Source organism: Panthera onca, chromosome D3 (genome assembly GCF_046562875.1).
Source record: "Panthera onca isolate mPanOnc1 chromosome D3, mPanOnc1 haplotype 2, whole genome shotgun sequence".
Taxonomy (NCBI): Eukaryota; Metazoa; Chordata; class Mammalia; order Carnivora; family Felidae; genus Panthera; species Panthera onca.
The window spans coordinates 18,132,574-18,147,378 of record NC_138350.1 but is presented as its reverse complement, the minus strand read 5'-3'; the positions used below and the strand labels follow the sequence as shown (position 1 = coordinate 18,147,378).

The 14,805-nt window shown below is 45.4% G+C and overlaps 1 protein-coding gene across 3 annotated transcripts in view; it reads left to right on the top strand.

The window, feature by feature from the left end:
- SPECC1L (sperm antigen with calponin homology and coiled-coil domains 1 like) overlaps positions 1-14,805 on the top strand; it is a 141,844-nt gene that overhangs the window by 120,000 nt on the left and 7,039 nt on the right. The gene's annotated exons all lie outside the window — the stretch shown is intronic.

Below are 14,805 nucleotides of genomic sequence, written 5' to 3'. Positions count from 1 at the left end.
AGAAAGCTTGTGGTGGCCCAGTGTGAAGTTCACATGTCTACAAAGAGCTCACATCTCTGAGCTCTTTGCAGGCCTGTGTCCTCTGCTGCACACAGTGGAGGTTAGGCGGGTGGCCTCATGGTCACAGCGGAGTGAAAGAATGGCTTCCTGTTTTCAGGGGATTCCTTTTAATGCCAAACATAGCAGCTGGGAAACAAAGTTTTCCCAGAATCACAATGTACTTCTTACATTCTGTTTAAACATAATTTGATAGCAACCGTTAACATCTATTTCCAGAAATGTCAAGGCTGTAAATTTTTTTTTTTAATTAATTGCTTAATACCATTACCATACATTAGTTTGATCAGGGTTTTCATGCATGGTAGGTGACACTACTCAATCATATTTACCCCCCCCTTCCCCCACCCCAGCTGGCTGACAGCCCCCTCACGTGTACTTGTTATGACTTCATCAACAGAATGGGACTGTGGAAGTGCTAGAGGCCAGAGGGACCTGAGGACTTTGAACAGAGCCCTAGAGGCCTGTTGTTCTCCATAACTCGGGGCTCCGTTTCTCTTCCCCTCATTCTTTCCCCATTTAACTCCCATCCATAATGGAAACCTGCTGGAAGTAGGAACATGGTTTGATTGCCAGTGCTCTTGGTTAGCTGTAATACAATTGTCTCAGGAGTTCATTTGCTTAGATAAAAGTTGAAGTACTTAATCTGAATGAGCAGCCAAAATTCCACTCTTAGAAGTTGGAGAACATTGGTCTTGAGATAACCCCTAGGAATTACGCAGACAGGAGGTTCTACTTCTCAGGTGAGGAAACTGCAAATCAGAGAAATGGCAGACTTGCCTGAGATCATTCACCTGGGCCTCCAAACACCCAGCCTCAGGCTGTTTCTGCTAACTATCCTGCCTCCCCAGCAGGGTCCCAGGCTCTTCACTAAAATTCTAGTAAATGGGCATTTTTCTTATGAGGAATACTGAGAAATACAGGAGAAATCAGGTAAGTGACATTTTCAAAAGCGGCTTAATTATTTTGCTAAAAGCAGAATCATTAAATTATCTGCGTCAAATAATCTTTATACATCATCTCAGTAGTCCTTTACTGCCTTACATCATGAGAAAGTGTGTGTGTGTGTGTGTGTGTGTGTGTGTGTGTGTGTGTGTGTTCATTCACTTTGGATGATGCCAACATAACAATATGAAGTCTACAGAGGAGTTGAAATTTGACAGGTTAATTTTATTATATACATGATGCTCTGGCTTTTCACAAATGAGTTTAGCCCAAGGTCATTCAGGAAATTTAGGGTGACCTCTCTGTTTGTAGAAGCAGGTAATTTATAAAGATGCTCTGTTTGCTGCCTCACGATACATAATTATGGAAAGGGTAATTAACCATTAGATACTGGAAGGAGGAGGAAAAGACAAACTATTTTCCAAATAGGCTCTTTAGATCCAGGAGAAAGGAGGATGGTCTGGTTACCTACTGCTATATAACAGTCACCACCCCAAAAGTTAATAGCTTAAAATAATGATGACATTTATTTAGCTCATAAATCTACAGTTTGGATGGGGCTTAGTGGGGACGGCTCATCTCTGCTCCCTTCAATTTCATCTGAGGCTCCCGCTCTCGTTTCTGGTGGCTGATGGTTGCCGAGACTTTCCCTGGGTCAGGACTAGAAGCCCACATTGCAGCCTCTCCATGTGGACTGGGCTTCCTCACAGCCTCCTGGCTGTGTTCCAGGGTAAATGTCCCAAGAGAGAGATGGGCAGAAGTCCCCTCACTTTTTATGACCTAGTCTTGGGAGTCATGTAGCATCTCTTCTGTCACATTCTATCTGCCAAGGCAGTCACAAAGGCCTGCCCAATTGTAAGGGGAAGGGAGATAGATTCTGCCCCTTGATGGGATGCAGTAAAGTTCTGGAAAAGATTTAGGGTCAGATATAGTGCTATGGCCTTTTTTGAAAAATCCAATGTGCTGTTGTCTTTTATTTAAGTAGAGAACCTAATAATGTGACACTAACCTGGCAGAACCTTATATTTTTTAATGTTTTGTTTACTTATTTAAGAGAGAGAGAGAGAGGGAAAGAGGGAGACAGAGAATCCTAAGCAGGCTCCCATGCTGTCAGCACAGAGACTGATGTGAAGCTTGAACCCATGAACCGTGAGATCATGACCTGAGCTGAAATCAAGAGTCGAATGCTTAACTGACTGAGCCACCCAGGTGCCCCTATAATGGTATTTTTAAAAACATTGCCTCACAGGTAAGAGGGAACCTGGGTAGAGTAGTGACAGTCTGGCAAAGAAGTCTACCTTATGAAAGCTGAATTGCATTTGTCTCTATAGTCATGTGTAGCAAATTACCTAGAGCCTTGAGAACTCAAGGACATGACTCTGCCTTCTCAGAGCTGGCCCAGGGTGTCTTGTAGCAGAGTCACTTGGATTGTATCTGGTCATACTGTGGTTTAACCCCAGACTACATTCAGTTACAGCACTCTGAAACACTGGGGATAAAGAAAAAGCTTAAAAATGGAGAGAACTGGGACACCTGGGTGGCTCAATTGGCTAGGTGACCGACTTCGGCTCAGGTCATGATCTCACAGTTGGTGGGTTCAGGGCCCGCATCGGGCTCTGTGCTGACAGCTCGGAGCCTGGAGCCTGCTTCTGATTCTGTGTCTCCCTCTCTCTCTGTCCCTCCCCCACTAGCTCTTTCTCTCTCTCTCTCTCTCTCTCTCTCTCTCTCAAAAATAAATAAACATTAAAAAAACAATTTTTTTTTTTTAATGGAGAGAACCTAGGCACCACCTAAATGTGTTTGTGGCCCTGAGATTGCTTTAGAAAAACAGATGCATTGAGGCGCCTGGGTGGTTCAGTCGGTTAAGTGTCCAACTCTTGATTTCGGCTCAGATCATGATCTTGTCACTGTTTGTGAGATCGAGCCCCGCATTGGGCCAGCTCTGCACTGTCAACTTGGAGCCTGCTTAGGATTCTCTCTCTCTCTCTCTCTCTCTCTCTCTCTCTCTCTGCTTCTCCCCTGCTAGTGCTTTCTCTTTCTCTCAAAAATAAACATTAAAAAAAAAAAAAGGATGCATTGAGGTAGAATTGACACATAATAAATCGCACATGTTTAAGGTTTACAGTTTGGGTTTTGACATACCTATGCCTGTGAAACCATCCCCACACATGGTAAGCATATCGATCTCCACAGAAGATTCCTTATGCCTCTTTGTATCCCGTTCATCCTGCCTTTCCCTGCCTCCTCCACAATCCCCAGGCGACCACGGTCTGCTGTCACTGTATAGTGTTTGCATTTTTTATAATTTTGTATAAATGGGATCATAGCGTGTACAATTTGGGGAGAGTTCTGGCTTCTTTCACTTGGCATTATCCTTAGCATAATGATTGTGAGATTTATTCAATACTGTGTGTATCAATAATTCACTTCCTTTTTTTGTTCTGAAGAGCAAGTCTGTTTCATGGACATATCACCATTTGTTTATCCATTCAGCTGTTGCCAGACATTGGATTGTTTCCAGCTATTGCTTATAAGTGAGGCTCTTGTGGGCATTCGTGTGCAGGTCTTTGTGTCAGCATCTGAAAGTGGGTTGGCTAGACCATGTGGTTGGTGTAGGTGTTACTTTTTTTTTAATGTTTATTTTTGAGAGAGAGTGTGAGTGGGGGAGGGGCAGAGAGTGAGGGGGGACATAGGATCTGTAACAGGCTCTGCACTGACAGCAGTGAGCCTGATGTGGGGCTCAAATTCCCAAACTGTGAGATCGTAACCTGAGTTGAAGTCGGACGTTCAACCAGCTGAGCCACCCAGAGGCCCGGTGTCATTTTTTAAGAAGCCACCAGACTGTCTTCCAAAGTGGCTGCACCATCAGTGCACAAGAGTTCCAGTTCCTGTACATCTTCACCGAGACTGTGTGGTCAGCCTCCAGCCATTCTGATAACTGTGTGGTGATATCTCCTCATGGTTTTAATTTTCCTATTGCCTGGGAACCAGTGCTGTTGAGCATCTTTCTGTGTGCGTATTTGACATCCATGTATCTTCTTCAGTGATGTGCCTAGGCACAGCTAGAATGGTCATTAAATACAAGGAAGGATATGATGCAGTCTAGAGCATGACCTTTGCCCTCAAGAAACTCTCAAAATTATTTCTGAGACATAATAGTATTTACAGGCCTTTAAAAAGTATGCCGTTTCCTGGGCATAATTGTAACCTTTTTTATGACTCAGATTTGTAATCATAAGCATTCATGACTGTTCTGTGTAGAATCCAGTTTTGAGTGGCCTTTATACTTCTGCTGCATCGTATCCCTCCTTAGGACCCTCAACCCTCTCTATTTGGCTACATCCTAATTAGTGTTTTTTACCAAGACACCCACAAAAAGTGCCTGTAACCAACTTGCATGCAAAGCAAAACCAGAAAAATAAGTATGGGGTCAGGAGTAAAGTGCCACACACAGGGTCCCAGTGGAATTCAGGCTCATCCCCTCCCCTGTGACAACACCGTCATTTTCTTCCACTGGTGGTATCTGGTTGTATCTGGTTCAGAGTGTAAAGCGTTTCACAATTTCCTTCACATTTACTGCACCAATGGGAAGGTAAGTAAACCATTGAGTTAGGGTTACAAGAGGGTGGTTCCACAGGTGTGATACCTGTTTTTGGACATTTTGCCATTTTCCTTCTGCCAAAATGGTACCTTATAGGTGTAGAAACAAATCCCTGACAGATTTAGAAGAACCGTTCCTGCTGTAAGCAGTAAGATAAGTTCATCTTAAGGTGGGCACACCATATGGAGCAATTCTTTCCTGAGATCATTTCCTTCCCAAGCTGCTGCACTACCATAGCCACTTCACATCCAGGCTGCCTTGTACTTCAGTGTCCTGGGTCAGACCAGATATATGCCCTATGATTTCAGAAAGGGAAGTGCTGTGCCAAGGAAGGTCAGTAGTCCTAGGCTCACATTCTGTCTGGGCTTGCATCAGAAGGTGCACCTGAACGTGAGTGCTCCCTGAAATGTGAGTGCTCGGTACTCACCGGGAGGATAACAGTATGTCCAGATGGGCAACGTCCTAACTGGGGCTTGCCATGAATGCAGCGGTCTGAATCTTTGCTCTGCATGGAATTAATAGTATCCTGTAGTCTCTGTGTAGTAGTATCCTTTTTTGCACAAATCACATTTTTCAAATTTAAGGTGTTTGGATGAGTCTAGGTATACTTTGTATCTGTCCTTTATGCTTTATAAGTGCTGTCTTCTAGCAGCCCTCATGTTTAGAAGCTGAAGCTTTTTTTTTTTTTTTTTTTTTCTGAGAGAGCAGGAAGGGGCGGAGGGAGAAGAGAGAATCTTAAGCAGGCTCCACACTCAGCTCAGAGCCTGATGTGAGCTCCATCCTGGAGCTCATGACCCGAGCCAAAATCAAGAGTTGGATGATCAACTGACTGAGCCACCCAGGCGCCCCTGAAGCATTTTTTTTTTTAAGACCTACCTCTATACTGAAGCTTTCCGATACTCTGGATTTTTTTTTCCCTTGAATTTCTCTGCTTTTCCTCAGAGTTTTCTTTTTTTCTTTCTCAGCCCCACTCAGTTTTCTTAAACAAGCATGTTATTCAGCAAACCTTTGTGGAGTGCCTGAAGAGGGTGCTAGCTTTTGAGTTCAGTGCTTGGCAAAGAACACTCCCGAGAGAGGGAAACAAAGTCATGTAAGTGCTATCTATTTGCAGTAGGCACAGGGGAGACGTGTGACAGAAGTCCATGTGATTGTCACAGAGCCATCAGATATTCCCTGGCCCAGATGGTAGGTGTCCTGAAGTCCCAGGGTGTGAACTAGAAGAGAGGGGCTCGGAACCAGTGTGGCTGGCTTCTGGTACTCCGGGGATTTTCCTGGGGTGGGGACAGAGTCTCTTGTCTTATGCTTATTTGTGGTTTAGAAGGTGGAATCAGCACCATCTTGGGGGAGGTGGGAGAAGGGGACGGGATATGCCAAACTCTAGCAGAGGGAGCTGTTCTGTGTACCTCATAGACTCTGTCTTATTAAATCCTCATAATTGTGTATCTTTCCCATTTTGTATATGAGAGAATGGAGACTCTCTGAGGTAAATTATGCTCCCCCAGTCTTGTAGCTAGCTAGTAGTAGGAAGTGGCCCTGACATTCAAAGCCCAGGTCTGTGGGATTCTAAAACCCATGGTATCCTGTCACACCACTCTCTCTTCAGTGATGATCTATAAGAGCTGTGGCTTTCAAATCAGTGTAAAGAATTTCTTAAGACTTAAAATGGAGGAGCAGTCAGGCTTGCAAGGTAAAGAGCTTCCGTTCTGTCACCAGAAGGTTCTGAAGAGCCTTTTCTCAGAGAAGGCATTTGAACAGGGTTTTGGTGTGAGCCATGGCTTCTTACATTGGGCAGCCTTCACTACCCAGATTGCCCTGCATCTGTCTGTTTCAGAGCCTGAGTACAAAATTGGTAGCACTTGTCCTAAGGATAGACTAAAGGAGGCTATCCCAAAGATATTGTGGAATGCCTCATTTTCTTCCTCTCAAACACAAGAATTCTCAGGGAAGCCGTTGGGAAGGTTAGGATGAGGAGATGAAGCTTCTCTCCTCCTTTGCCAAGCAAGCCCTTCCCCAGAGCACACACCATGGTAAATGTTGCTTGAGGATTTCTGTGTGTGTCTCCTTTAGTTCAAATTGCATTTTGATGAGTAATAACCTCTGCCAAAGCTAAACTAAATCTAGAAAAGGCAGGACTGATTCCTAAGCTGCTCATAAGACTGCTCATAATATGCCCAGGACAAGTAGGACCTAGTCAGCGGCTCCTGCCTACCGTCCCTTCCTAGTGGCAATTTTCCTGAATTTTCAAAAAGCAGGTATCTTGGTTCCTGTGTGTTCCTCCACAAAAAGTCTCCCTTTGAAGGAGTTTATGGGAAATGTGGGGATATTACTCCCATCTCTTAGGATGACATTTGCTAACTTATTCTGAATTGTTCCCCCAAAATTGGTTCATTTGACTGAAACAATTTATATAGCCCAAAATGTTATTATTATACTAGATTTTGTTTTTGTGAAGCTTCGATACAGTTGGAGCTGTATCCTAGAAATGTGCTTGCTACTTTGAGCAACATCATTGTGGTTAAATGTAGCTGTCTCACCCACAGAATCATGGCAGTTTCCCTCCCTTGACTTTGGAACAGCCATACAGAGAATGATAGATCAGCTTCCTTTCTAGTTACCATAGTTGCTTGTTTATCCTGGTGGTGAAGGGAACAGGTTGATACCCTGCCTTCTGTGTTCAACTACTTGTTTTTAAGAAAATTTTTTAAGTAGGGCTGTAAAAGTTCCCATAAAACCTACTTTGAATCATATTTAAGAAACGTGACTTCCCAGTGAACGCTCTAGGATAAGTTAGTTGCTTATGAGATCTACTTGGTGTATAGAGTTTATTGAGCATGAACTACTTCAGACCATTCGCCAGTTTTTTTTTGGGGGGGGGGGGTTGAGTTTGTTTTTTGTTTGTTTTGTTTTGTTTTTGTTGTTGTTTTTACTGTGGTAAAACAGACATAACCTAAAATTTTCCCGTTCCAGCCATTTTTAAGTCCACAGTTCAGGGGCATTAAGTACATTCACAGTGTTATGCAACCATCACCACTGTGTGGGGTTCCAGAACTTTTCCTCACCCCCAAATGGAAATCCCCATATCCATTAGCAGTCACTCCCTATTCCCACGCCCTGACAGCCACTAATCTGCTTTCTCTGAATCTCAGTAAGTTGGATGTTGAGTATAAATGGAGTCCTACAATATGCGGCCTTTGTGTCTAGCTTTCACCTAGCAGAATGTTTCAAGATTTATCCGTGTTGTAACGTGTCAGTACTTCACTTTTTAAAAAAATTTTTTTATCTTTATTTTTGAGGAGAGAGGAGAGAGAGAGAGAGAGACAGAGTGCAGGTGGGGGAGGAACAGAGAGAGAGGGAGACACAGAATCGGAAGCAGGATCCAGGCTCCGAGCTGTCAGCACAGAGCCCAAAGCGGAGCTCAAACTCACAGACTGTGAGATCATGACCTGAACTGAAGTTGGACGCTTAACCGACTGAGCCACCCAGGTGTCCCAGTACTTCATTTTTTTATGACTCAAAAATTTCCGTTGTATGGATATACCACATTGTGTTTATTTTTCTGTTGGTAGACTTTTGTTGGTTGGTTGTTTCCACATTTTGGCTATTGTGAATAATGCTGCTGTGAACATTCCTGGGCAGGTATTAATTTCCATGCCTGTTTTCACTTTTATGTGGATACTAGAGTGGAACTGCCAGGTTATCTGATAATTATATGTGTAACTTATTGAGGAACTACCACAGCAGCTACATCATTTTCCATTCCCATCAGCAGTGTACAATTCTCATTTCTTTACATCCTCACCAGCACTTGTTATTCAATTTTTTTTTAATTCATTTATTTTGAGAGAGACAGAGACAGTGCGACTGGGGGAGGGAGAAAGAACCCAAAGCAGGCTCTGCGCTGCCAGTACAGAGGCCAACACGGGCCTGGACCCATGAAACCGTGAGATCGTGACCTAAGCTGAAACCAAGAGTTGGACGCCCAACCGACTGAGCCACCCAGATGCCCCTGTTATTCTGTTTTGTAAAATGACATGTGTTCTATTGGCTATGAAGTGGTAGCTCTTGGTAGTTTTGATTTGCATTTCCCTGCTGCCGAATGGAGTTGAGTGTCTTCTTATGTGTTGTTGGCCATTCATCTGTCTTCTTTGGGTAAATATCTGTTCAGATCCTTTGCTCGATTTTGCATTTGGGCAGTTGGGTTATTTATCTTTTAGTTGAGTTGTTGAGTTGTAGGTTGGTTTGTCTTTTTGTGGAAATTTTCAAATACCCACTACAGTAATGAGAGTGGCAAAGTGACCCTGTGCACATGCCCCCTGGACACAAGTCATTGCACATGGTCCTTGCACTCTCCACCCCCACCTGGAGGTTTCCAGAACAACTCCCAGTCATTTAATGCCCTCTCACATTTAGTTTAAACTTCCCGATTGAATCATGGTTTTTTTTCATTGATTTGTTACAAATAAGATCCAGATAAGGTTCACACGTTGCATTTGGATAACATACCTCTTTTAAGTCTATTTTAATCGTAAAATTCACCCCCGTTTTTTTTCCTTTCAGTTTGTCCTCTTGAGGGAAGTGGATCATGTATTCTATAGAGTTCTACATTTTAGGTTTTGCTGACTACATCCCTGTGCTGCTCTCCCTAATATAAGCTGGAAAATAGAACTACAGGTTAGATCTGATTCCGGTTCCAGGTTTTGGCAGAAACACCTCAGTTGTGGAGTTGTGTCCTGCCCTTTCAGATAGAGCAGAGCAGGACTGGCTCTGTGTTTCTGAGATGGTCCTGGCCACTCATCATCACTGTTGCCAAATGGTACCATTCCATTTCTGTCAGTCACTCCTGCTTCTTTGGAATTCCTCTTCACAAACTCTTTCATCAGCTGTTTAATTGCTTTGACATCCAGTTTGGTCGGGGAAGTTCCATCCGGTGCTTGATCCTCTCCCTTGGTTTCCCAGCCCTCAAGACTGTGAGTGGTTTCCAAGCTGGGCTGGGTATGCTTCTGTGAGCATCATCATGAACTCCCGGATTTCACCTTTAAATGTTCCCATCCACTGCACTTCCACCGCTGTCAGTCTTTAGATCAGTGGTCCTGACTCAGGTGATCTGGGGACCTTTAACGAAAATAACGTCCAGACAACTGGGTCAGCCTCTCTGGGGTAGAGCTGAACATGTGGCCTTGGAAAGGCCTTGCACGTGATACTGATGCACAGTGAAGATCAAAGGTCCTTATTAGAAGCCCCTCCCTGACAAGTGGCATGAGCTGCAGGGCCCTGTCTTCAGGGTTGCTGGTTCCTTCCTTCCTCCCTCTTTACCACGTAGTCCCAACACTGGACTCCATGGTGAGCAAGCCTCATGGATATATGCTGCCCTCCTTCCCTCCCCTCCCCTCCCTTCCCCTCTCCTTCTCTGACCTGGAGCAGAGAGAGCTTAGCTCTCCTTCAAAAAGGAGAAAGCACTAAGGTCCCCAGGACACCTCCCTTAGATCTGCAGCCAGAGTGGGCCTGCCAGTTCACACCGTGGCAGCCCTGGGCACCAAGCAGGCTTTTGCTGGTTACATCCAGAGTCTTCTGAGGCCTCCGTGTTTAACACTACCAGCAATGGTAAATACTGTCTCTTGATGTTTTTTCCCTCTATTTTATTTATTTGTTTGTTTAAGTTTTTATTTTTAAGTAATCTCTACACCCAGTGTGGGGCTTGAACTCACGACCCCGAGATCAAGAGCCTCATGCTATTTAGACCTCACATCCCCCTACCATACCACATATTTAAAGGTACCCTCTCCTGCCTGCCTCTCTCAGGTTTCCACACACCCTCCAGAACTTGACCCATGGCCTGGGGCTGAGGCACCTTGGGCAGGGTTGGTTTTGTTTGTAATTCACTTGTGTCTCCTGAAGGCTGGGCTGTGACCCCCAGCAGGTAGCATTCCCAGCATCTTCAGTCGCAGGAAGGACCTGGCCTCTCTGTCTGTGTTTGGCTGTGATCCCACTCTTCCACAGTTGAGACGGGCATAAGGAAATTGATGTGAGCAGAGAGATGAATCATGGTATTTGGCTTTTTGCCCTGTGCCCATAAAAGTGGCATTTCCTTAAATAGATCAGAACCTTAATAACTATTTAAAGAACATGTGGAATTTGGGGGTGTATTTTATGGCCCTTAATTAAGCTTCAGACCAATTAAAACATTTTAAGATGTTTTATGACACTTTTTAATTTTTTTCTGTGGAGATTTTGTGTAATTTTTTTGCTCTCTTACTCCACCGCTCAACTCTCAGTGCATATAAACACACACCAAAGTGGGGCTACCTGAAGGCCACAGACAAAGGACAGCATCATATCTAAGTCACAGGATTAGGAGAGGGCTTCTGGCCCAGGTCAAGAATTGAATGAGTGGGAATCACCCAGCCAATCCTATGGAGGGGCGTGAGGGTGTTAGGTGTCTGGTCTGAATTTTTATGATAGTGAAAAGGACAACAGATGGGCCTGTGAAGCAGGCCACGTCCATCTGCCCCATCAGATCTCTTAGTGGACATTTCCTCGATGGGAGGACGTGCGGCTGTGGGAGAAAATGCGACAAAGTGCCTCATTTGAGTCTGTGCTGAATGCTTTCCTGAACTTTTGTTCTGGCACGTATCATAAGCCTCTCATTTTTGTCCGCCTAATCCAAACATAGACTTCTCTAGAAAAGTAGAAAAGTCCTGAATTGACCTGAAAACTGAATGCAAAATCTGAATTCATTAAGTAGAAACTTGCATTATAGGGGCACCTGAGTGGCTCAGTTGGTTGAGTGTCTGACTTCGTTCGGCTCAGGTCATGATCTCACATTTCGTGGGTTGGGGTCCTGCGTCAGGCTCTGTGCTGACCGCTCAGAGCCTGGAGCCTGCTTCAGATTCTGTGTCTCCCTCTCTCTCCCTTTTTCTGCTTGTGCTCTCTCTCTTTGTCTCTCAAAAATGAATAAACATTGGGGGCGCCTGGGTGGCTCAGTCGGTTAAGCGTCTGACTTGGCTCAGGTCATGGTATCACGGTTCGTGGGTCTGAGCCTGTGTCAGGCTCTGTGCTGAGCCTGGAACCTGCTTCAGAGTCTGTGTCTCCCTCTTTCTCTGCCACTTCCCTGCTCATGTTGTCTCACTCTCAAAAATAAATAATAAACATTAAAAAAAATTAATTAAAAATGAATAAACGTTAAAAAAATTTTTGTTAAAGAAACTTGCATTATAATTACTACTGTATGTCTCTATTTTTGTAATTACTACTTCTGTGTCTCTTTTAAAAACAAAATTGGGGGCACCTGGGTGGCTCAGTCAGTTGAGAGTCCAGCTCTTGATTTTGGCTCAGGTCTTGATCCCAGGATCGTGGGATCAAGTCCCTGCTTAAGATTCTCTCTCTCTCCTTCTGCCTCTCTCCTCCACTTGTGCTCTCTCTGTCTCTAAAATTAAAAATTAAAAAATTTTTAAAAAGAAAAAGAAAACCGTTTCCTTCTTAGAGAGCTTGTTAGTATCAGTACCTGTGAATAGTGAACAGTAAGAAAAGCATTGGTATGTGTATTCCCTGAAAACATCATGCTTTGGGCTTTAAGAATAGTTCATTTTATAGGTATTGGCTGGCCTGCTGAAGAAGCCATCCATGTAGGAGTCAGGGCACATCCGGGGGGGAAGGCCCTTGATCCTACCGCAGCCCCTGTGGTAATCTGTAAGGTGTAAATGGCCCTTCTGTCCAGGGAGAAGTACACTTAGGTTTTACAGTCAAGGACTTCCCTTATGCACTGAAAATGCCACTTTTTGAAAATAGAAGGTCCATTCCTAGACATCCTTTGTGAAATAAACATGCCAAAAAGTATATCTGTGAAAGTCCTAAGGCTGTTACAGATAACTTTGTGACGAGGTGGCTTCTTAAGCCTAAATTAATAGCCTCAAAATTAAGAGCTCCAGAGAGGAAGCCAGCAGAACTTTCCTGTCTTCCCATCTGGATTTTCTAGCACCCTTTTCAGCCTCAGAGAACCAGCTTCATTGTTTATAGACTTTTCCATGTTCAGTCTGCATTATTTCACAGTAGATTGATATCCCAGCCCTGAACATCAAAAACGAACAAGCAGAAGGGCGCCTGGCTCAGTCAGTTAAGTATCTGACTTAAACTCAGCTCATGATCTCAGTTTGAGCCCTGCGTCAGGCTCTGTGCTGACAACTCTGGAGCATGAAACCTGCTTTAGATGGTGTGTCTCCCTCTCTCTCTGCCCCTCCCCTGCTCGTGCTCTCTGTCTCTCTCTCAAAAATAAATAAACGTTAAAAAAAATTTGTTTTTAAATGAATAAGCAGTGAGATTGGGAGCAGAGGGTGCAGGCCCAGCACAGCCGTGGTGGCATGGGGTGATGGCAGCCTTGCCTGAGGCCTGCTTTCTCAGATTTTAGGCTTTTCTCCATTTCCTTTGAAGCACTGGCCTCATTTTCCCCCAGGGTCTCTCTGGAGGGGGTAGGAGATAGAAGGACGGGGACAGGGCATTTGAAGGTCTCACTTGGGTTTCCTGCATGTTGGCTTCAGTGTCCCTGCTGGGTACAGCGCCCAGCCTGGCTCGCCTCCAGCTGGCGGGGACAGTGACACCTGCCAGCCTGCCTGGGTTTGGACTTTGTTTTGATTTGGAAGTTTGGTAGTCAGGTACTTCAAAGTTAGCACCCCCTGCCCTGAAACTCAAGAAGCCATTGTTTCCTCATTGTTTAAATATCTTTGGCATGTTTTGTAAATGAAGTTGCTGCTCTGCCTGGAGGTTCCAGGTTTGAGGTTGGGTTTGTGTTGAGGAAGCTGGGGAAGGCTGGGGTTCCCACAGCTGGGGAGCTGGAGCGCAGCAGTTTCCTCTGGAGGTGCTGGGAAGCCAGGCACGTAGGCAGCTCTGCCAGACGCCTGACTTTCAGGAGCTGGAAGAGGGGGCTGCGACAGCAGGAAGTAGAGATTTGTTTTCCTCCAGAAATGAATGTGACCTCTGGGGGCAAGGGTTGGGAGTCCTTAGCAGCCACATGTTGCTGTTGGCCTCCCACAGGCCTTGGACAGTCATTAAGAAGCTTCTCACCCTGCTTTCCACACAGTGATACTCCGTGCCCTCGGGTCTTTGATCAGGGCACTTGTCATGAGATCTAGTCTGATTTCTGGAGTGTGGATGGGCTTTGGACAGGCCTGAGTTTGAATAACCACATAGATCAGCTCTGGGACCTGGGCCTCCTTGCGCCCCAGCCTCCTTATCTAAAACTGCTCCCGGGTGATAGAATTAAACTGACACTCAATCCTCCCTGCTACCAGCCCAGCACCTTGGACAGGTCATTTCCCTTCCCTACTTCCAGTTTCCTCCCAGATGGTGCTGGCTCCCCTTGGCTGGCTGCTTCCTGAGATTCATGTGAGATGAAAGCGGCACGTTTGCTGTGGTGGCTCAGCAGTAACTGTCAGACACCACTGGTTGCACGGCGCCCTTAAAGGAGGTGGTGACTGGTATTGTCCCCTGGAGGGGGGCGGGGAGGGGCTGTCGGAAACCGGACAGGCATGCTTATTTGGACTGTGTCTTCGTGGCCAGGAAGTGTGGGGACTGCAGCACCGAGGCAGGGAAGACCTGTCAGGCCCCAGTCACTGGGGGAGGGTGGGCGGGTGCACTCTTTGAGGCCAAGTCAGATGGCCCTGAAAGCTTACTGCGATCTTCCCTGTGACTCTTGGCAGGTTTGTATCCTTTCGTGCTTTAATCTGGTAATTTCTCTCACCACAGTTTATGAACAATGATTTCAGGCCAGATCAGCGTGACTGGCTGCCCCAAATAATCAGGTTACAGAGGGGAAATGACCTCTGGAATAATTGCCCACAGAGCTGCTGCCTTTTTGACGGCTTATGTTTGAGTAGAAGCCCCCCCCCCCCCCGCCCCCAGAGGGCAGCATTCTGGGTGTCTGCATTCGAGGGCCAGAATTCACTTGGATGATAAAAGCTTATGAAAAGTTCAGCTCTGTGCTCTTCCACATTGCTTGCTGCTTTTGTAAGGAAACTGCCTGAGAGCTGCTGAGTCTGGACTAAGACTGTCTTTCCCGAAGGGCCAGTTGCCAGGCCTGGTCCTGTCCTCCCCACCTGCCCCTCATCCATTCCCCTACTCGGTGTGAGAACCTAACAGTCTGTAAACCAGGGTCAGGGATGGCAAAGTTTGTAAAACTCTGTACATGTACACATGGTATTCATATTGTGTGA